The sequence below is a fragment of the Lissotriton vulgaris genome, chromosome 2_1 (genome assembly GCF_964263255.1).
Source record: "Lissotriton vulgaris chromosome 2_1, aLisVul1.2, whole genome shotgun sequence".
Classification (NCBI taxonomy): domain Eukaryota; kingdom Metazoa; phylum Chordata; class Amphibia; order Caudata; family Salamandridae; genus Lissotriton; species Lissotriton vulgaris.
Window position 1 is genome coordinate 1,119,177,429 of NC_141687.1, and position 24,218 is coordinate 1,119,201,646.

Below are 24,218 nucleotides of genomic sequence, written 5' to 3' on the forward strand. Positions count from 1 at the left end.
AGCCTGTGTTGGCCCTTTTAAGCCCTTTTTTCCAGACCTAGAAGAGGATAGCTGCTTAATATGATAATATGCCTTTATTCTTGACTTTAACCTGTCTATTGCCTATTGGCTTTGACATATTAGACACATTGGTATGGTTTATGTAGGTATTCTGACAGAGCTAAGGGGCATTTCATCCCTTTCAGGCCTACAGGCCTAGAGCTAGAGGGACTCCATCTTGATGAAGCTGAGAGGCTTTTCAGGGTAAAGTTAAAGTTTATAGTTAAGGCTGTTGTTCGCCCTAAGCGAACCGGAGAGAACCGGCCAGAGCTGAATCTAATCAGGAATTGTTCCCGGGCTCAGGTCTCTAGACGAAACAAGCAGACTGGTCACTGTGGGAGCGTCTAGCGCAAGGAGCCTGGTGCATGGGATTGGTGGGAGGAAGCTGCTGGCTGGAACTTTCCATGAGGAAACAGCATTCTATATCAGTGAAGTGCAGAGGCGGAGCCAGTGAGTCGAGTAGAGTGAGAGTCGAGTGGAGGTGGCGAAGCCTGGCAGTCGTGTTAAGGTGGAGGAGTGGAAAGCAGTGGAGTGGAGTTGGCAGAGAGAGAGGGTTCAAGCTGGAGAGAGAGCTGAGTTGAATAGTGAGCTGGAACTGAAGGAAGCAGTCAGAAGCAGTTACTTATCAGGAGGAGGTGTGAATAGCTGGAGTCTGAAGTAATGCCTTTTAGAAGAGACGGAGGAGAGATCGTGGACTAACCTGTGGGAGCAGAGGGAGTTAATTGGACATTGGCACAGAGACAGAGTGAACAAGCTAGTGGAATGAAAAGCATCAGAGCGGCAGGAACCATTGGATTGAAGCTGGAAGGTGGAGACAGTTCGTGGGGGAGAGGAGTCCAGTGCAAAGTGATCAGCGCAGAGGTGTACCCAAGAGTGCAGGAGAGAGAGAGAGTCTGAGATGAGCCAAGGCACAGACGAGAGAGGAACCCAGATGACAGCTAGAACAAGACTACACACTAATAAGGTGAAGGCGCTCCTGTTATATTAATTTACTTTACACTTGCATCTTAATCTTATCTTTATTCCCTAGGCTTTTGCATTGCTAATCTTTTCTCTTTCAGCGGTGTGTTCTACCTATAGTCTTTGTCAGTTACATGTGTTAATTATAATACAGATCTGTGTATGTATCTATATTGTTGTGATTAAAGAAACCCCCAGTTTATTAGTGAACTGCCATGCGCTTCATATTTTTGGTCAATCTAGGTAAATGCATCTTCTAGGTGTTTACTAGGTACATGAATGGATGAGTAATCCCAATCAGGTAAGTGGTGATCACATAAATAGGGAGTGAGTGGACCTATGATGCCAAGAATAAGAGGTACATTATATTAATTGGCTAACTCCTTATATTGTAGTAGCAGACCCTTAGTGAAGAGACTTCCCAATATATATATATATATAAAGGTGTTCATAGGAATGTGGTCGTCGTTGATATGCGGCGTTAGTGAGAACGTTGGGTTGGATACCAGCGTGGATACCCACAGGATTGTGGCTTGCATAAGTGAGAGCGCCAGGGGGGACACTGGCGTGGAGATCTACAGGATTGTGGATCGTTTGGAAAAGGGAGCATTGGGTTCTGCAGGCCCATGTGTAGTCGCACCGGATTGTGCGCCATATCTGCCCTAGGGTAGACCGGTCTGGGTCGGGGTGGCCGCGAGACCAACTGATGTGAATATAAGTGTGGTGTAGGGTATGGATATCCCTAGTAATCAGTGAGTATTCTTAGTATCCCTATAGATTTAGTGGTGTTTTTAATAATATGAGCTTGTATATTGCGAGTTCCCCATCCTCAGGTAGGTACCCAGGTGCCTGGATAGTTGGTCCTGAGGAGGGATGTGATTACGTTCTGGCTGGGTTGGAGGGGCCCCTAGGGGCTGATCCCATCTAATCAGAAAATCCAGCCATAACATCTGGCGTCTACGAACAGTTTACGAAACCTGTGTGATCTGGCCATGTGCTTAGAGAGGTTCCCATGTGTTGTGAGTGAGTGCCATGAACGCCATAACATCTGGCGTCTACGAACAGTTTACGAAACCTGTGTGATCTGGCCATGTGCTTAGAGAGTTTCCCATGTGTTCTGAGGGAGTGCCCTGAGCGCCAGTTCCATCTGGCGTAATGTTGCAGTTTATGTAGCCTGTGTGACCTATGGGCTTGAACAGTTGCAGCGTGAGGAGATTGCATTACATCATGGCATTTGGCTTATTCAGGGTAGAAGGAATGGTTTTCATCTTGGTGTTTAAACTGTCAGGGTTGAAGGATGGCATTACATGAGGGAGCCAGTTACATCTTTGTGATGGTCCAATTGTATAAATGTGTGTAAAAAATGCTTTTAAATTGCCTATTAAATTGCTTGCTGCATCTGCTTATGCTGTGCAATGTGAAATGTGTTCATTGTTATATGATCTGTGGAGTTCTTTGAATATAGCTCCTTGTAAATATGGCTTATGAATAGCGCCATGTTAATGTGTCTTATGAGGTGTATGTTTTCATTTTGACTTGCTGTGTTGCTTGTGAATGGTGCTTTGGATATATTCCTTGTGAAAAGCGTGTCATTTTTTGAGTTTGTTTACTGTCTTGTAAATATGGCTTGTGAATAGCGCCATTTTAATGTGGCTTGTGAGGTGCATGTTCTTATGTTGATTTGCTGTGTTCCTTGTGCATTGCGCCTTGGATATATTGTTTGTGAAGAGTTTGTCTTGTAAATATGGCTTGTGAATAGCGCCATGTGGTCATGGCTTGGACAGGGCATGTTATCATTACGTTAGGCAGGGGAGAGCTGGATCTCTCTCGGGTGCTTGGGGATAACGTTTTGAAAATGTGTGTACGTGTTATCTGTAAACGTGAAGAGATGTGCTCAGGACTTTCCCATGTATCCGCGGACTTTGGGGAATGATTCTGCTTGTGCTGCCAAAGGGTTAATATCTTGAATTGAGATGGCAGTCTTTATTTTTAAACATGCTGTTTTACCTCGCATGGTTATTTTGACCTGACTATAAAAGTCAGTGTATTATTTTAAGGATTGATGGTTTGATTTTGACTTTTGATTCCTTGGTCTGCCTACGTGCTTTGTCAGCTTCTTGCCGGAGAGGTAACATCTTGTGCTTTGCGAAGGGTTCTGTTCATTTCACATTCTTTTTGAAATGCGTCTACGAATTTGTGTGGGTTTACCTTGGAACTGATGCGGTTATAAATCAACCAGTCGGATTGAGATAAGGGTTTGCACGGAGAGAGCTGTGTTCTTTTAAATACGCTTCTTAATATGCATCCATAGACGTGTGGAGTATTATTTTTGAATGCATGATTTAAAATGAGTGAAATGTTAAGGAGGTGGCCCGTTAGAATGCATGCTACGGGCTGTTTTCATTAATTATTTCTTTAAGGGTTTTCCATCTAGAAAGGAATGTGCTGGTTGCAGTGATCACAGGTTGAGAATAATCAATCTTGCCCGACAGTGCATGGTAACATGTGCTTTTAATTAGTGAAAGGCAACCGTGTGCTTTTGAAAACAAATGTAACATTGTTATTTTCCCAAATGTAAACTAAAACTTTTTTTATAAATGTGTCAGCAAAACCGGCCTTGGTAAGTTATCCAACTCAGTTAGAAAATAATTGGCTGTTTATTAATGTATGAATGTGGTCCTTTTATTAGGTTGGATTAAATAGCTTGTATGTTTAATTACACTGTAATGCAAAATTATGTGATGCCCCTGGTTGAACGAAACAAAATGTTGAAATGTATCTGCATTTTATGTTGTTTTAAAATTATTTCTCTTTCAACAGCTGACAATGGTCCATGATAATTCGTTTTTTCAAATGCAGAATGTATAATTTTGTGTGCAAAACTTAGTTGCCCCTTTCTAAATAAGTGCCCATATTTTAAATGTCTTGCCTTTAGCTGAATTAGTTAGACAAAAGTCTTTTTAGAAACTGGAGCTTTTAAGTAGCAGTACATTGTAACTGAATTGTTTTTTTTTTAAATGCTAGCTTTCGTTAGTTAGAAAAATCAGGCCTGGGAACAAGCTTGCAAGGAATTTGTTTGTCGACCTTGGCAGACCAGCTGGCTTGTGAAGACGAGTTTTTTTTTTTCTTCCTCTGCAGGCTCCGAACACGGCCCTGTCTTGTTATGATTGGCTATAATCCAATTTTATTCCGCAGACGGCTTGTTTATTTAAGGGTGGGGTTAACTCGCTCTTCCTGGCTGTTGACGCAGGCAGCTTCATTGCCTGCTGATAAGGGACTCTTGCACACTCTTGGCCCTTGGCAGTAGGCCTGGGCGGGCTTCTCTGATCAGGGAAATGGGAGGCTTGCAGTGCCCTGCTCCTGCTGTGAGATCATCATTTGGCAGTGATTCAAATTACTTCATACTGTAGCCTGGCTCCTGCTCTGAAGGGAGGGGCTGTCTTAGTAAGGATTAGTGTATGAAATAGGCCCTTCTGGCTGTGTATGTAAACAATTAGATTTTGCCCAAACTAATAATAATAAATATATGATTTTAATTATGTCTTGACTTTAGAAGACTGTTTTTAATTAATTAAGTTTTTTTTTCCCGACAATGAAAAGCACTTGGGGTGCTTTTTACATGGAAAATTTTGTCATGCAAGATTAATGATACTTGTTTTCTTGTCCCTAGGATTGCTGGGTTGTGGTGTTGTGTGGGTCGGCCCCTCCCCCTCCCACTTCCTTTATTGTTTTAGTTTTTTACTTTCATGTTTTTATGTTAGTTTATTATTTTTGGAAGATGGAACCAGACCAGACCAGACCGGAACGGTGGTGAATGGAGGTGGTGAATCGGAGGAAGTGTCCGGATACCGAAGATGCAGGGTGGTGACCTACACTGATGTCCACAATTGACTTTGGACTCTTTTTTTTTTCAAAAAGGATTTGATTACATAATTCCTTGACCTGCATTATTCCCATGTTTTCAATCATTACAAGCAGGCCCCACTTTTAAAGGAAAAAAAATGTCACCTATTATAGTTTTCCTGTTTTCTTCAAAACAGTTTTTTGCCAATGAAGGACTTTTTTTTGAATGGTGGTGCACACATGTGTTCCACAGTGTGAAGAAACTAAGTGATATATATATACAACAGCTATCTTGTAGAAATGGGGTTGTCTTTTACTGTTATTACATTTTCACCTTGATTGATCAAAGGGTGGTTACCCTAGACTTTAGATTGTCCTGGGAGGTGTGTCTTTTAGTATGATTATGTATTAATGTTTGCTCATGTTCATTTCTCAGATTTCACCAAAATGTTTCTTTAAATTAATCATAGTAGGTAGGCCTCATTTAGGCCCATTGTTGTTTTTATTCCACAAACAAGCCCCTACACCACTAAATTTCATGAGCCATCATTAGCTTAAGTTGACAATAGTAGGTAGGCCTCATTTAGGTCCTTTGTTGTTTTTTCATTAGAAGTTGAAACACATTTTGTTCTTAAGGTGTCCGAAGTAGGTAGGCCTCATTTAGGCTTAAGTTGTCTGAAGTAGGTAGGCCCCATTTAGGCCCCTTGCTGTTTTCATTCAACACATAAGTCCCTACATCACTAGATTTCACCAGTTATCACTAGAAGTTGAGGCACATTTAGTTTGAGGATGCTTTGGTTAGTTTCTGTTGTTATCAGATCCAATCTCAGATATGTTTCAGCATTCAAGTCAAGGGTGCTTTGATTTGTTTTCAGTTGGTTGTTAGGTTTGTATCCCCTACAATTGAGTTTCAGGTGGAATTTCCTTAAGTTGTCATTCTTTTTAGAGAGTTTTTTAGTTTTTGATTTGTTGATAGATTGTGTTGATGTTTGTTTATATGGATGTTGTTGTTTATTGATGTTCGCAAGATAAGGATCTAAGGGTGGAGTGTTATGGCAGGGTTTTTGGCTTTATTTAGCAGTGATATAGATCATTAGTCTTGCTCACATCTAGGATAGGTATTCTTAGCCTGTGTTGGCCCTTTTAAGCCCTTTTTTCCAGACCTAGAAGAGGATAGCTGCTTAATATGATAATATGCCTTTATTCTTGACTTTAACCTGTCTATTGCCTATTGGCTTTGACATATTAGACACATTGGTATGGTTTATGTAGGTATTCTGACAGAGCTAAGGGGCATTTCATCCCTTTCAGGCCTACAGGCCTAGAGCTAGAGGGACTCCATCTTGATGAAGCTGAGAGGCTTTTCAGGGTAAAGTTAAAGTTTATAGTTAAGGCTATTGTTCGCCCTAAGCGAACCGGAGAGAACCGGCCAGAGCTGAATCTAATCAGGAATTGTTCCCGGGCTCAGGTCTCTAGACGAAACAAGCAGACTGGTCACTGTGGGAGTGTCTAGCGCAAGGAGCCTGGTGCATGGGATTGGTGGGAGGAAGCTGCTGGCTGGAACTTTCCATGAGGAAACAGCATTTTATATCAGTGAAGTGCAGAGGCGGAGCCAGTGAGTCGAGTAGAGTGAGAGTCGAGTGGAGGTGGCGAAGCCAGGCAGTCGTGTTAAGGTGGAGGAGTGGAAAGCAGTGGAGTGGAGTTGGCAGAGAGAGAGGGTTCAAGCTGGAGAGAGAGCTGAGTTGAATAGTGAGCTGGAACTGAAGGAAACAGTCAGAAGCAGTTACTTATCAGGAGGAGGTGTGAATAGCTGGAGTCTGAAGTAATGCCTTTTAGAAGAGACGGAGGAGAGATCGTGGACTAACCTGTGGGAGCAGAGGGAGTTAATTGGACATTGGCGCAGAGACAGAGTGAACAAGCTAGTGGAATGAAAAGCATCAGAGCGGCAGGAACCATTAGATTGAAGCTGGAAGGTGGAGACAGTTCGTGGGGGAGAGGAGTCCAGTGCAAAGTGATCAGCGCAGAGGTGTACCCAAGAGTGCAGGAGAGAGAGAGAGTCTGAGATGAGCCAAGGCACAGACGAGAGAGGAACCCAGATGACAGCTAGAACAAGACTACACACTAATAAGGTGAAGGCGCTCCTGTTATATTAATTTACTTTACACTTGCATCTTAATCTTATCTTTATTCCCTAGGCTTTTGCATTGCTAATCTTTTCTCTTTCAGCGGTGTGTTCTACCTATAGTCTTTGTCAGTTACATGTGTTAATTATAATACAGATCTGTGTATGTATCTATATTGTTGTGATTAAAGAAACCCCCAGTTTATTAGTGAACTGCCATGCGCTTCATATTTTTGGTCAATCTAGGTAAATGCATCTTCTAGGTGTTTACTAGGTACATGAATGGATGAGTAATCCCAATCAGGTAAGTGGTGATCACATAAATAGGGAGTGAGTGGACCTATGATGCCAAGAATAAGAGGTACATTATATTAATTGGCTAACTCCTTATATTGTAGTAGCAGACCCTTAGTGAAGAGACTTCCCAATATATATATATATATAAAGGTGTTCATAGGAATGTGGTCGTCGTTGATATGCGGCGTTAGTGAGAACGTTGGGTTGGATACCAGCGTGGATACCCACAGGATTGTGGCTTGCATAAGTGAGAGCGCCAGGGGGGACACTGGCGTGGAGATCTACAGGATTGTGGATCGTTTGGAAAAGGGAGCATTGGGTTCTGCAGGCCCATGTGTAGTCGCACCGGATTGTGCGCCATATCTGCCCTAGGGTAGACCGGTCTGGGTCGGGGTGGCCGCGAGACCAACTGATGTGAATATAAGTGTGGTGTAGGGTATGGATATCCCTAGTAATCAGTGAGTATTCTTAGTATCCCTATAGATTTAGTGGTGTTTTTAATAATATGAGCTTGTATATTGCGAGTTCCCCATCCTCAGGTAGGTACCCAGGTGCCTGGATAGTTGGTCCTGAGGAGGGATGTGATTACGTTCTGGCTGGGTTGGAGGGGCCCCTAGGGGCTGATCCCATCTAATCAGAAAATCCAGCCATAACAAGGGGTCAGGTCATCTTTTTTGTTAATAATGTGTACGGCACTACCTGACTCTGGCCCATTGTGCCTAACACCCCTTGTTGTTTCACTTTTAGAAAGCAGGCATTGTCTTGCTTCACCATTCTGTGTGCCTCTGCTGGGCTGTGGATTGACTGTCTGGTTTTAGAGTGACAGGGGCTTGGGATGTTCATTCACGGTAGACAACCACTGGGGTGTTGAGGTGTGTCCTGCCTTTCCTGGATGAGTCAGGCCTGGGCTGCATAGACCTGAGCTGCATTTAGAACCGTGGGAGGATATTTCCTTGCACCTGGATAGGTTGGTTTGCCTTACACAATGCTCTCTCCAACTCCTGCCAGGAAGCTGGGCCCGAGAGGATGGAACTGGTTTGGACTGAGCACAGAGACTCTCTGCCACAAGAGAACAAAGGAAAATGTGGTATCAATATTTAGGCCCAGACTTTAGAACTTTAGAACTCTTTTGGACTCAGAAACTTGCCAAACAGAAGAGCTGGAGAAGCTGTGAGGAGGAACTACCACTTGGCTGTGTGATTAGCTGTGTTGCCCTGCAGTGGCTGCTTCTGTCTTGGGCAGAGAAAGTATTGGACTGTACTTTCTGCAACATTCTTTGTTTGAGTTTCTCCCAGGGTTTGAGCTAGAGCTTACCTCTCTTCAAGAAGTCTCAGGAACAGAAAATACTTCAAGTTCATCTGTTACCAGCACTAGGAACTGCTGTTTTGTGTGCTGCAACAGAAGAAAAGAACTAATGGGCATATTATAAAGGGCTTGCGATATAATTATCGTGCTTTAGCTTCAGTTTTTGGGCAAAAAGCAGCGATAATGATATTCCACTTTCAGCATGGACACGCTAGCGTGTGATTCCATGCCTCAGCGTCCGTTTCCTTAATGGCCGGCTTTGCAACTCTAATTATATGCAAAATGGGCGTACCTAACTGAAATAACGTGGATAATGTCGCTAACAAACCTTTCTCCCATTATCAATCTGCTCGCTAACCTGCATAGCGATGATAAAAGTAGTGCTAACCGCACTTATCGCAGGTTTCATTACGCCTGATTTGAATCTTACTTAGCCATTATATCTTATGGGAGGTGGATTGTAAGGATAACCCCGCGCTGCCCTATTTACAAGGGTTTTCCTATTGCTGTGCTTTTCGCACATTTTGCAGCTATCGCTGGATTTTTTTTATCACATTGGAGATAAATGTTGATGGTAACACGCTATCTCTGCGATACAATCCAGTGGTAACCAGCGATAATTTTACTCGAGCAAAGAGCGGCCAGGGATAATTATCACTGCCACTTGATAATACGCCCCCAACTAAGAACTCAATTGAGTAAAATGAAGGTACCCGCAGTCCAATAACCTAAAAACCTTAGACTGAGGATACCCTTGAAAGTGAAAAAAAATTGAACAGAGGCTTTATACATGCACAATCTTTCCAAACATGGCATGGGCGTTGCCTTGAAGATGAAAGATACACAAGATCACTACCAACCCCCGTGTCAGCGATAACCATAGGGGAATTCTTCTCATTTTCATCAGTATGGACAGTGATTAAGATAATGTGAATTACAAACTCATCCATATTAGATGATATTGAAACCCCTGTGATAGCACCTATAGGGTCATGATATTGCAGAGTTCTGCTGCCATCTCCATATCCAGAAGACAACGCAGTGGGCACTGCCGTACTTCACACCGCAACCCTGGTTTCAATGACGAGACTGTTCAAAGCTGCCACCGAGCTACTGCTTGCACTGTGATCTGTGTACAATGCACTTTGCACCACCTCGCTTCACACCGCTGCCCTGGTATCACCAACGGCGCTGCTCCACGCCAACATCGATGCCTCTGTTTGCACTGTGGTTCAAGGGCACCGCTCGTAAGTTACATGATGCACCGCCCTCATCCCACACTGTAGCCTTGGCCTACTGACGCTGGCACCATCGACTCTGGTTCATCAACTGTCGATAGTGCTCCTGCAACAGCAATGATGGTGCTTGCACGGTGACCTGCCAGCACCGCGATGAACACCACATCACTTCGCACCGCAGCTCTGGTCTCACTGATGCCGCTCGACAACCATCCCCGAATTGCAGCATGTACCGCATTCTGAGGGCACCGCACCCCGTACCAATGCACTTCACACTGCAGCCCGACGCCTGCCGACTCCGGCACTCCCGACTTCAACCACGGGGAGTTCGCTCTGCAATGTTTGTGATTTCAAGGGCCCGACAACTCCTGCATAAACCTCCAGAACCAACACTTGCCGACGTCAGCTCTTCAGAGCTCAATGAGAGGTCGCCAACGCCCTGTATTTCTAAAAGGTACTGTTTTGAGGTTTTTCCCAACACCATAGCTGGCCCACTATGCGCATTCAGCCAGGACTGTTTGGATTTGTTGTTCACAGCCCCGTGATAGCCCTGAATGGAGCTATTGACTTCAATGAACTGTATTTTAAGCCTATTTTTGATTATTGATATTTCTGAGAACTTTATGGTGGATTTTTAGCAATTTTATGTCTAGTAGAGGCGTGGGCTTAAGCAGCGAAGCTGCTCTGGCCATGCCCTTCGAGAGATTTTGTTCTAAAAAGGGTCCTGTAAGCCCCGCCCCTCCTTTCCATTGGGTAGCGTCAGCGTTTAGGGTAAACGCTGGCTTCCCTTTGGAAAAGAGGGGTTTTGGGTGCCACCCTGTCCGTTTTTCGGACAGCCCCTCAGGACATCGTAGCTGGCATAAACACGTTTCTTGTCAGCTTGTTTATTTAGCAAGCTGATAAAAAAGTCTTCACGAGAGCTGGGCGGCGCACAGGCATTCCGAGGGTGCCTTCACTCTCCCCTCCTCATTTCACGGCGAAGCAACTAAATAAAACAACCGCTGTGGTCTTGTTTTTTTTGCATCCATTTCGCGGGGAAGCCGTGTTTTGTTCGGCGTTCTCTGCACCTTTCTCGTTTTTTTTTCTGGATGAAAATGAAAGCCTACAGTGCTTGTGTACAGTAGCCTTGCTCCTCAAATGCTGTTGCTGTGTTGCCATCTCTCTAGGGACACTCAGCTTGAAAACACTCGACTTGCTAGCTGCAATGCTACATCCGCTATGCTTTGCCCCTAGACACGTCGATCCCTAGCGGACTGTGCTGACTCTGCCCCTCCTGATTAGGAAACTGACCAACGCAGTCACCACGCAGTCTCTCCAGCAGTCTCTTCAGAGTGATACCGCCACCCAACACCAATTCCCTGGTAGGGCTGAGCCAGTTGCCGTTTCAGTGCCCATATACCTCACCAAGGCGGAACAAGTTGCAGAGTTTTGTCAAAGTCCCCTCCAATCCTCACTACCGCGTTTTTATTCGTCCCATGCTTGTTTTTTAAAATTATTCCTTTGTGGCCCGGCCGCACCGCCAATGCTTATTTGTAAAGTCCGCAATGTATTGTAAGGCTGATTAGTTGGTGGTTTACTTAATATCGATATATTTCTAGCAGTTTGACTCCAGCATAACTCATGCCAGCACAACTCTCGGCAACAAGCACTTTAACGCACATTAGGTTTAGGTTTAGTTTTACCTGTCCCTCTCTCCAGAACAACAATTAACGAAGCAATATCTGTCCTGGCATTTTGAAAGAGAGTTGGCTGAGCATGTACAATGGTGTGCATGTTACATGTGTTCATTCGCATGTTTTTGGCTTCTTGGAGTATGCTTACTATTAAGTGTATTTAAAATTATTTACAAAAGTGCCACGCTACCTCAAACCTATTGACTGCAACATTATGCCCGGTGTTACCACCTTGAAGCAGAGGAAAGGATTATTTCAGAATGGGCCATGGATTACCACCCATTGTTCAGGGGGCAACATTATACTGTGGGCACCCATGGCACGCCTGCTATAGCCAGAAATAACATAATTTTGCAGTAGATGCCTACAGTATGGTACGATTCTCACAATAATTCCAGGTCTGTTATTATGACGAGACCCTCATTATGAAGTGGAAGCCCACACTATGACATGAGTTGCCACTGTATCTAGAGGACCACCATTATCCCATGGATGCTCACAATATGTCAGGAGTGAGCAGCTTTGTCAGGAATGGCCTTATGCCACACGTAATCCATGGGTTGCGGTGGATGTGCATAGGACGGCGAGGATTGCCAGAGCTAGCATTGAAAAAAAGAATGCCCACAGTACATGAAGAATTACCACCATTCTAGCTCAAGTTGAAAAGACATGCCACTATTCTGCTACAGACAACATTGTACCAGGGGTAGGCATCATGTCATGGATGCCCATAGGATGCAAAGAATTGCCATCTTTGTGCCAGGGCCATCATTACAGTGGGAGTAGGTAGAGGACATCATGCCATGGATGGCCACACGTTTGCTAAGAATTACTATCCAAGGGAAAGCATTTGATCCGAGTGGGCACACTGACATACCCACTCCCATGCACTCATGGACAACTATGAGGGTATACACAAATATGTATGTAGCATTGATTCATTTTGTTTATGCTAATCTGCAACTGTTATCCTGGCTCCTGCGACTGTCCTGACCCCTTTTCTGGGCTTCTTCTCCACTCCTGCACATGGCTGTACTGCTGATACTGTAGAAGAGATTCCTGATCATCACTTCCGGGAGAAGGGAGTAGTTGACAAGTGGCCTGCTGGTCCTGGTATCAGTGGGGGATTTATGGAAGTGCCACACATGGGGGCCTTAAGGGTTGGGCATCTCATGTGGCCAGGGGAGGTGAAATCCCAGAGCTAAAAACTCTGAGATTTCTTTAAACATCTGTCCAGTTGTATTATCTTTGAACTTGTGCCAATCTCACTCTACCACTCTACCGCCCTCACTCTACCACTCTACTGCCCTCACTCTACCACCCTCATGCCCTCACTCTACCGTCCTCACTCTATCACTCCATCGCCCTCACTCTACCACTCTACCACCCTCATGCCCTCACTCTACCACCATCACTCCACCACTTTATCGCCCTCACACCCTCACTCTACCGCTATCACTCTACCACTCTACCACCCACATGCTCTCACTCTACCGCCCTCACTCTACCACTCTCCCACCCTCACTCTACCACTCTACCGCCCTCACTCTACCACCCTCACTCTACCACTCTACCGCCCTCACTCTACCGCCCTCACGCCCTCCCTCTATTACCCTACCTCTACCACTCTACTGCCCTCACTCTACCGCCCTCACTCGACAGCCCTCACACCCTCACCCTACCGCCCTCACACCCTCACTCTACCACCCTCACGCGCTCACTCTACCGTACTCACTCATCCACTCTACCGCCCTCACGCCCTCACTCTACTGCCCTCACTCTACCACTCTACCGCCCTCACTCTACCGCACTCACTCTACCATTCTACCGCCCTCACGCCCTCACTTCACCGCCCTCACTCTACCATCATGTCTAATTTATGCTCTTTTTTCTGCACACTCGTGTTCTCTTGTTTGTTCTCTTTAGCATCACCCTCATCACACTCTCCTAACGAGTCTTCCTCCTCCCGCATGTGACCCTACTTGCACCCTCTTCGATCCATCTTCATTCTTTTCTGCTTTTCCCTGTTTCCGCCACACACTCCACTCCTTTGTGTCTCCTTTCTGGCCTCTTTCCTACTTAACGTTTCATCCTATCTCCTTTAATCCCATTTCAACCTTCTTGTCAGGATTCAGCGCCTAGCAGCGACGTGTATTCCCCAGCGTAGAGAAAGAACTGGAGTACAGTCTAGGCTTAGACGGGTGAATGTGTGGTTCCCTTGTTAAGGCTATTAGGGAATCCTGTTTGTAAATAGTCTTGAAGTGATTACTGGTTCCCTATAGTATTCAGTTAGGTACAATGTCAATTCCGTATGTGCGCTCCTTCTAAGATGGCCGCCGTGCCGGGACGCACGTTTGCCTTAGTGTAGTCTTGCTCTAGTTTACCTTCGGAATTGCGCGACCTGCGTGTGGCGCACTTCAACGAAGATTTACCTGAAGAAGCATCTGTTCCTCTTGACTCCGCGTCTATATTCACGCCGGGAGTTCTGAGGAAATTCCTAGTATCCCAGTTTTCCGGATAAATGCGGGAAAGAGTCTCGCTCAGAGAACCTTTGGTCCAAGCAGTGGACAAAACAACTTTTGGCAGTATTCGTCGACGTTCTGAGGAATATCGACAGACTTCGCTGCAGAGTGTAAAGCAGATAATTCCTCCAACGTCGAGTAAAGACTTTCACAGAGAAAACAGTAAGCTGACAGCGAGAACAACGAAGGCGTTCTGGAACTCAATTCAGTAAGACAGTTGCCTTACCGTTGCTGCGACAGTTGGCCTATAACCTCCCTTGCGCTTTTCCTCTTCTTTCCTCCCTCTTGTTCCTACCTTGCTACCTTTTTGCACGCTGAAGATTTCTCTTGGCCAGCAGCTAAATTCTTGCGCTTTGTGGAACTGTATGAACTGCCAAGAACAGAACCCCCATATGCAGCTGGAGTAAGAGAAACTCAGGTACTTAAGTTAGCATAGGAGAGAGAGTGAAAGAAAGATTCAAAAACAGTACAGAGAGAGTAATTGAGTTATCCTTGTTTTCCAGCCAGAATTCCACTGAGTTTTCTCACACAAGAAGAGTAGCTAAAACCTTGCGCTTCACTGGTAGGATAAGTTTCTTTATTTTAATACAGTGTAAAAGTAAGTAGACTGTAGTGGTTGTTTATTTCTGTTCCCCCATTACTGTGCATTAGGCATTTGAGGAATTCCAGTCAGACGACGCCCGGGGTTAACCAGAGAGTGCCAGTGAAGTCCCAGCGCAAGGAGTCTCTTCTCTTCCACTTCCCTTTCCCCTTCTCTCCCCTGTTAGTGAGTTCTGCTCTTGAAGCGGGGTCACTGGCGGAGGGGCGATTGGGACTAGTCTTCTATGCTGCTTCTGCGAAGTCCTTCTGGAGCATTCTGACACTTCTCACAATCCCCTTCGAGCACTGTTATCTTAACATTTGTGTTTCTCTCTGTCTTCTAATGTCTGCCCTGCCACCATTTACTTCGGACCCTCACCCTCACACCCTCACACCTCCTCACTCTCACACACCCTCATACCCTCTCACACACCCTCACACAACCTCACACCCACACCCTCACCCACCCTCACACACCCTCACTCACCCTCACCCCCTCACCCTCACAACCCTCTCACCCTCACTCACCCTCACCTCCTCACACACCCACATACCCTCACCCTCACACCCCCTCACCCCCTCAACCTCACACACCTCCTCACCCTCACACCTCCTCATGGTCACACCCTCTCATCTACGTAAACGAAAACAGAGAGGTCAGGTCAGTCTCAGGACTGCCACAAATACAGAGCAAGGTGGAGAAGAGTCACACACTCACTCTGGGTGAGTTGGAAGGCCCTCACACACCGACCTAGTCAGTGTCATGCTTCATCACTGGGCCCCACCAAAGAGGCTGAGTGCCTCTTTGGTGTGCTGCGAAGCCAGAAAGACTGCGGAGCTGGTTGTGTGAAAAGGGCGTTACGTGAGGGTAACTACAATTAAAAGTGCCTAAGAGGGTATCGGTAAAAAATTATTTTAATGAGTGATCCCTAAGACACAAGTGAAGAGTATTTATGTGTCTGAATTTACATGCCAAGGTTTTAGGATTGGTTAAATTCAGAGAAATACAATAAGTCAGTCAACATGTTTCTGCCATACGGGTGGTTTCAGTTTACCAAGGCATTCGTCAGGACTATACCCCGGCGGTATGGACTCTCTAATCGTCCACCCTGACCTGGGGGCGTGAAAGTGAAAAATAAAAATGGTGAAAAAAGTGCTTTGAAAAATTAGAAGAGCGCCTGTAAAGTGGAAATACACATACAAACACAAAGAGACATACATATAATTAATATACGCCATTGCGATTGATCATAGTGCTCCATAGTTTGTGGCAAACAATTGTGCAGCCAAAGTAGATGCTATTTTTAGCACCATCCAAGTAGCCCTGTGGGGATGATAGTGTTAACTCTGGGAAGTGAAGTGCTAAAGGTGTTTTGTTAAAAACTACAACTGTAGATATGGGGTTAAAACACGATGTAAATGCTCCTTATGGAGGGATCAATGGACCAAAGGTCTGTGACCCCCCTAAGTTGGTAACTTGGGTGATATCTCACTTTAAAACAGGGCGCTACTTGCACCATGGGTCTCGGGAGGGGGGTTGGAGCGTACCTGGCACGTCCTGTAAAGAAAGAGGGTTTGATGTAAATGCTCCGAAAGCAGGTAGTACTTAGCTCGTTATGGTGGAATACCAATAGTCTTGTGTCCGGAGTGCACTCACGCCCTCAACGCTCGCAGCCCACTCTGAACCTTCGTATCACCTCAAAACTGGACCCCGACGATGGTGAGTGGGGCCGGTGACTGAGTATAAATGTGTTGTTGCTGCCGATCGCGTTCTTCCGGGTGGGCGTGTCCAGCCAAACCGAGGCTTGGAACGCACCCGCCCAGACTGCAGAGGCGCAGCCCGTCTCCAAAGCGAGGTTTGGAAACGGGAGCCAATCGGGAGGCTGACCGGCGTCTATGCCGGTGAGCTCCTGCGTTAGTAAGGCTAAGTTATGTCAAAGATTAGCAGTGTGATACAGACAACAGGAGCATTCGCAAAAGAGATCGCCAAAGGTATATCATGGCAAATGGGTACCTTATACGGATTCAAAGTGCTTTGTGCGCTGTATTTGTGAGATACAGACACAGCAGGGGTATTCCTGCTTATTTTCAGAGAGTGGAAAAGAGAGATTGGTAGTGAAAAAATTCCTGGAATGGGATATTGTTACAGAAGGGTACAGAGAAAGGATACGCACATGCATTCAAAATGTTAGGCACATGCTACTTGGATTATTCACATTATTTAGAGGTCCCAAGATAATATGTTTAGGAAAGCACAGTATTCCACGGGATGTCGTCGTTGAGGCCGTTAGTGTTAGTGCCTAAACGATACACCCAGCGCTGCTCTTTTTCGAAGAGTCTGTTTGTTATATTTCTTGTGCCGTTGATTGCTTCAATTATGGTCCACCTCATGTCATTAGTGGTGTGGTTATTGTCCAAGAAATGGCGGCTTAGCTTGGTTGTTGCCTTTTTACACCTTACATTACTCCGATGTTCGCAAATGCGCTGTTTAATCTTGCGTGTGGTCATGCCCACATAGCAGAGCTGGCAGGGACAGGCAATTAGATAGACCACATTCATTGAGTTGCAGTTAGTGTGTTTCCCTCTGAGTCCACACTTTGCCTGCTTCCAGTGACAGTGTTTTAGTTGCTTCTGTTAAATGGCAGACGCTGCAGTTAGAGCAGGGATAATGCCCGGTTATTTTTGGCAAACCCCATGCTGCAGTCAGTGTAGGCATAGTGTTTGGTGGGTTTTCTTTTGGGCGGGTGTGGACCAGTGCGTCTCGCAAACTTAGTCCTTTTTTAAAAGAAAAAAGGGGTTTCCCCCAATTTTCTTTGCAAGATGTCAGAATGTTCCAATGTTTGTTTATACTTTTTTTCATCGGATTGGAGAGGCTGCTATATGTGGTAACACATGTGAGAGGTATTGAATCAGAGTTGTTCATCTTTTCTTCCAAGAGTGCCTCCCTTGGCTGGTTTCTTCCTCTTTTAAATCCCTTGTTCAGGATAGATGCTGGGTAGCCTCTGTCTTTTAGTTTTTCTGTGAGGTTCAAGGACTGATCTTTGAAGTCTGAAGTAGTGCTACAATTCCTCCTTAGTCTCAGATATTGCCCGTAAGGAAGGTTCTCCTTCAGAGGGCGAGGGTGAAAGCTACTGAATTCAAGGAGGTTGTTTTTTGCAGTAGGTTTGTTATGAGTTTTGGTAGTAAGTCTAGTCCCATTCACAGAGATGACTACATCCAGGAAGACAATATCTGTTCTGCTTATGGTGTTAGTAAACTTTAGATTGTGGTCTAGGGTATTTATCCATGTCAAAAAAGCCTCTAGGTCACTGTGGTTGCCTGTCCAAATGAACAGGATATCGTCTATATAGCGCTTCCATAGAAGCACTGACGATGAAAAAACTGCGCTTGGTGGCAGAATGTGTTTGGCCTCAAAATCAGCTACATACAGCCCGGCCACACTCGGGGCAAATGTACTGCCCATAGATGTCCCTGAGCACTGGAGGAATAGCTTGTCTTTGAAGGAAAAAAAGTTTTCTTTTAACGCTATAGTGGCACATTCAATGATAAAGTTCTTGGGTGTCTGGTAATCCCATACGATGGAGTCTAGTAACTTGACCAGGACTTCGATGGTATCGTCCTGTGGAATGCTCGTGTAGAGGCTTTCTACATCGAGTGTCACTAGGGTGACTGAGTTCTCTGGGAACGTGATCTCTGCTAGTAATCATAGTAGGCTCTTGGTATCTTTTAGGTAGGTAGGAGTTGATTGTACTAGAGGTTTCAAAAAATAGTCACAAAACTGAGACAGCGGCTCCAAGAGAGAGCCAATCCCTGAGACGATGGGACGTCCGGGGGGCGGCAATCTGTTTTTATGCATCTTGGGCAAAGTGTAGAAGTAAGGTATGACATTGCTTGTGTTGTTCAAAAAATCTGCTTCATTTTTTGACAGGTGACCCTGTTCCTCTGCCTGTCTCACCAAAGTCGTGATCCTGTTAGTAAGGTCAGCAGTAGGGTCTGATGTTAGTGGGGTATAGTTTCTGATGTCCCCAAGTAAGTCATTGCAGGTTTTCTCGTAGTCTGTTGTATTTTGAATGACAATGCCTCCACCTTTGTCTGCAGGCTTTATAGTTATTGAGGTGTCATTCTGCAGTTGATGTAGTGCTTGGTATTCAGCAGTGCTAAAGTTCCAACTCACCCAGAGTGAGTGTGTGACTCTTCTCCACCTTGCTCCGTATTTGTGGCAGTCCTGAGACTGACCTGACCTCTCTGTTTTTGTTTACATAGATTTAACCGGGGACTGAGAGAGTGTCCTTGAATCTCCCTACCTCTCCCTTTGTTGTAATATACTCCAGAATTTGGAGTCCTTTTTTTAGAATAAGCGACTCGCTCTTCTAATTTTTCAAAGCACTTTTTTCACCATTTTTATTTTTCACTTTCACGCCCCCAGGTCAGGGTGGGCGATTAGAGAGTCCATACCACCGGGGTATAGTCCTGACGAATGCCTTGGTAAACTGAAACCACCCGTATGGCAGAAACATGTTGACTGACTTATTGTATTTCTCTGAATTTAACCAATCCTAAAACCTTGGCATGTAAATTTAGGCACATAAATACTCTTCACTTGTGTCTTAGGGATCACTCATTAAAATAATTTTTTACCGATACCCTCTTAGGCACTTTTAATTGTAGTTACCCTCACGTCACGCCCTTTTCACACAACCAGCTCCGCAGTCCTTCTGGCGTCGCAGCACACCAAAGAGGCACTCGGCCTCTTTGGTGGGGCCCAGTGATGAAGCATGACACTGACTAGGTTGGTGTGTGAGGGCCTTCCAACTCACCCAGAGTGAGTGTGTGACTCTTCTCCACCTTGCTCCGTATTTGTGGCAGTCCTGAGACTGACCTGACCTCTCTGTTTTTGTTTACGTAGATTTAACCGGGGACTGAGAGAGTGTCCTTGAATCTCCCTACCTCTCCCTTTGTTGTAATGTACACACCCTCTCATCCTCACCCTCACACACCCACACCCTCACACCCCCTCACCCTCACACGCCCTCACCCTCACTCACCCTCTCACCCTCACACACCCGCTCACCCTCAACGTCACACCCCCTCACCTTCACATCCACTCACCCTCACATCCACTCACCCTCACATCCCCTCACCCTCACATCCCCTCATGCTACCTCACACCCTCACCCTCACATCCCCTCACCCTCACATCCCCTCACCTTCACATCCCCTCACCCTCACATCCCCTCACCCTCACATACCCTCACACCCCCTCACCCTCACATCCCCTCACCCTCACACCCCCCATGCTGCCTTACACCCTCACCCTAACACCCTGTCTCCCTCACCTCCACACTCCCTCACCCTCACACACACCCTCACACTCACTCACCCTCTTACCCACCCTCACCCACCCTCTCACCCTCACACACCCTCTCACCCTCACACACCCCCTCACCTTCACACCCCCTCACACTCACACACCTCACCCTCATACCCCTCACCCTCACAACCTCACACTCACACCCCCTCAAACCCTCACCCTCACACACCCTCACACACCCTCACCCTCCCCCCCCACACACCCTCACACCCCCTCATCCTCACACCCCCTCACCCTAACACCCCCTCACCCTCCCCTCTCACCCTCCCACCCCCTCACACCCCCTCACCCTCATACCCTCTCACCCCTCACGACCCCACACCCTCACCCACACAACCCCACACCCTCCCCTTACACACCTTCACACCCCCTCGCCCTCACACCCCCACACCCTTGTACCCCTCACCCTCACACCCCCCTCACCCTCACCCCCTCACACCTCCTCACCCTCACTCCCCCTCACCCTCACAGCCCCTCACCCTCACACCCCCTCACCCCCACCCCCCTACACCCCTTCACACTCACACACCATCACCCTCACATACCCTCACCATCACACCCCCTAACCCTCACACCCCCTCACAACCCCTCATCCTCACACCCCCACACCCTAACACACCGTCACCCTCACACACCCTCACCCTCAGCCTCACACACACTCACCCTCAGCCTCACACACCCTCACACACCCTCACACAACCTCACACACCCTCACTCACCCTCACACACTCTCAAACCCCACACCCTCACTCACCCTCTCACCCTCAAACACCCTTACTCACCCTCACACCCCCTCACCCCCTCACACCCTCACACCCTCACCCTCTAACACCCTCAAAACTCATCACCCCCTCTCACCCTCACACCCCCAAACACACCTTTACCCTCACACCCCCACACCCCCTTACACCCCCTCACCCTCACACCGCCTCACCCTCACACCACTTCACCCTCACTCACCCTCACACACCCTCACACACCCTCACCATCACACCCCTAACGCTCACACCCCGTCATTCTCACACCCCCTTCACCCTCACACACCCACACCCTCAGCCTCACACACCCTCACACACCCTCACTCACCCTCCCACACCTTCACAACCCCACACCCTCACTCACCCTCTCACCCTCACACACCCTCACACCCTATCACTCTCACACCCTCCCCCCTCACCCTCACACACCCTCACACCCCATCACCCCCACTCACCCTCACACCCCCTCACCCCCTCACACCCCTCACCCTCACACCCCTCACCCTCACACCCCCTCACCCTCGCAACCCTCTGACCCTCACACACCATCACCCTCACACCCCCACACCCTCACTTACCCTCACACACACTCACACACCCTCACACACCCTCACCGGCATAGCAGAACAAAACATAGCATATTTTGCTATACACAGCATAGCATAACATAACAAAAAAAACATAGGATAGCAAAATATAGCATTACATAACAAAACATAGCATAGCAAAACACAACAAAGCATAGCATAGCATAACAAAACACAACAAAACATAGCATAGCATAGCATAGCAAAACATAGCATAACAAAACAAAGCATAGCATAACATAACAAAGCATAGCAAAACAAAACATAGTATAACAAAACATAGCATCACATAACAAAATACAACAAAACATAGCAGAACAAAACATAGCATAACATAACAAAACATAGCATAATATAACATAAAACAAAGCATAGCATAACACAACACAACATAGCATAACAAAACATAGCAAAACACAACAAAACATAGCATAGCATAACAAAACACAACAAAACATAGCATACATAACAAAACATAGCACAGCAAAGCATAGCAAAACCTAGCATAGCATACCAAAACACAACAAAACATAGCATAGCATAACAGAACACAACATAGCATATAATAACAAAACAAAGCTTAGCATAGCATAGCATAACAAAACATAGCATAACAAAGCATAGCATAGCATAGCATAGCATAACAAAACATAGAATAACAAAGCATAGCATAGCATAACAAAACATAGCATAGCAAAACAAAGCATAGCATAGCAAAACACAAAAAAACATAGCATAGCATAACAAAACACAACAAAACATAGCATAGCATAACAAAACAAAGCACAGGATAGCAAAACTAAACATAGCATAGCATAACAAAACAAAGCATAGGATAGCAGAAAAAAACATAGCAGAGCATAATAAAACATAGCATAACATAACAAAACATAGCATAACAAAACACTACAACACATAGCATAACAAAACATAGCAAAACACAACAAAACATAGCATAGCTTAACACTACACAACAAAACATAGCATAGCAAAATAAAACATATAGCATAGCAAAACATAGCATGCCAAACACAACAAAACATAGCATAACATAGCATAACAAAGCATAACATAGCAAAACAAAGCATAGCATAATAAAACACAACAAAACATAGCATAGCATAGCAAAACATAGCATAGCATGACAATTCATAGCATAGCAAAACATAGCATAGCATAACAAAACATAGCATAGCATAACAAAACACAGCATAGCATAGCATAACAAATCAAAGCGTAGGATTACAAAACATAGCATAGAATAACAAAACAAAACATAGGATAGCAAAACAAAACATAGCATAGCATACAGCATCACTCCGCACCACCACAGCATCACTCAGGGGCACCACAACATTACTATGCGCTACCACAGCATCACTGAATGCCACAGCATCACTCCTTCGCCATCACAACATCACTCAGTGCCACCGCAGCATCAATCTGTGCAACCATTCAACAACACCTGGTTCAACTATGTTCTATCAATGTTTCAAGCTTTATTACAAATGTAACAAAAAGATGTTAATATTTCACTTCTGTTCTTGGATTTTCGTCACAATAAAATACACTGAACATAAACTTCAGAAAAGTTATTTACAAAACTTTAAGCTATTGCCATTATACATTACAATAACTTTTATTTAAGTATTTAGTATTGATCAAAAAATTAAAGCCATTGTTATTTGTAATATCAATACATGTAAGTCAAGTAAATACAACACATATTGCATTACAAATGCTATAGGTGTCACATTTGCGAAAGTTATAACTATTGGCATCGTAAATGACAAAGCTATTAATTTCGCTATTTTCAAAAACAAAACAAATGAAAAAAATTGTAATTTACAATATCAATAGCTCAAACTTTCCTAATGCGAGACCTATTGCATTGCAAATGCTTGTGGGTATTGTTGGTCTTGTTTGCACAGTTAAAATATTGGATAGTTTTCTAAAACTGGTGTGGAGTCCTTTTGTAGTGTTTTCACTGCATTACTGTTGGTTATGTGTAAATGATTCACACACAGCCTCTGAGATAAGCCTGACTGCTCATGCCAAGCTACCCAATCAATCAATCAAACCACTTTATTCGGCTAACCAAAGCCATAAAACTACACCACAGAGAACAATACATCAAAAACATATTTATACATTTGGAGTTCCTTAAAATATACCACATACAAACAATAAAATAATATTGATAAAAACAAATGACTTATAGTTCAATATTCATGCAATAAAGGCAATGATACTTATGTATAAAATCAATCAGCACTTTAAATTATCTAGCCCCCTTTTTTCCTATGTCTGACTGGCGCCACCAAATAATTTGCAACATTAAAAACCTCCCATGGGTTGTTTAACAACTGCAGATATGGTAGGGCTGGTCTGACTTGCACAAATCCCTTCCCCTTTAAAATGGGTCCTAAAAACCTTCACCTCATAGGGCTAAAATGCTCACAAAACATTGTAAAGTGCATAGTGTCCTGCAAAGAAAAATTATCACATGCACAGGGACCTAGCTCTTTAACCCTGCTCCAGCCCTGTACATCTGCTAAAAGACAATGGATAAGAATACAACGGAACTTAATTAGAAGAAATCGATGAAAGGATTTTGTGACAATTAACAAATCCGGTTAAATCCGTGGGACTGTCTTTAACAGCAAATGTGCTCTCACCGTGGGTTTAACAATCACCAATGCCTCTTTCTCAACAAACAACATATTTAAAAATTGGACTTTAATCCATGCCACATCCTCTTTTGCTATCCTTTTCAAAGTAGCAAAGAGTTCCGGTCGCCCCAATTTTCCAAGCATTGATTTGACATATTATAGCCATTGGATTTTACCCATGTTGTCCATTGCTAAGCAGTCCCTAAGGATTTCTCTGCTCAGACCCAGTTCTGTATTAATCTGTGTCTTTAG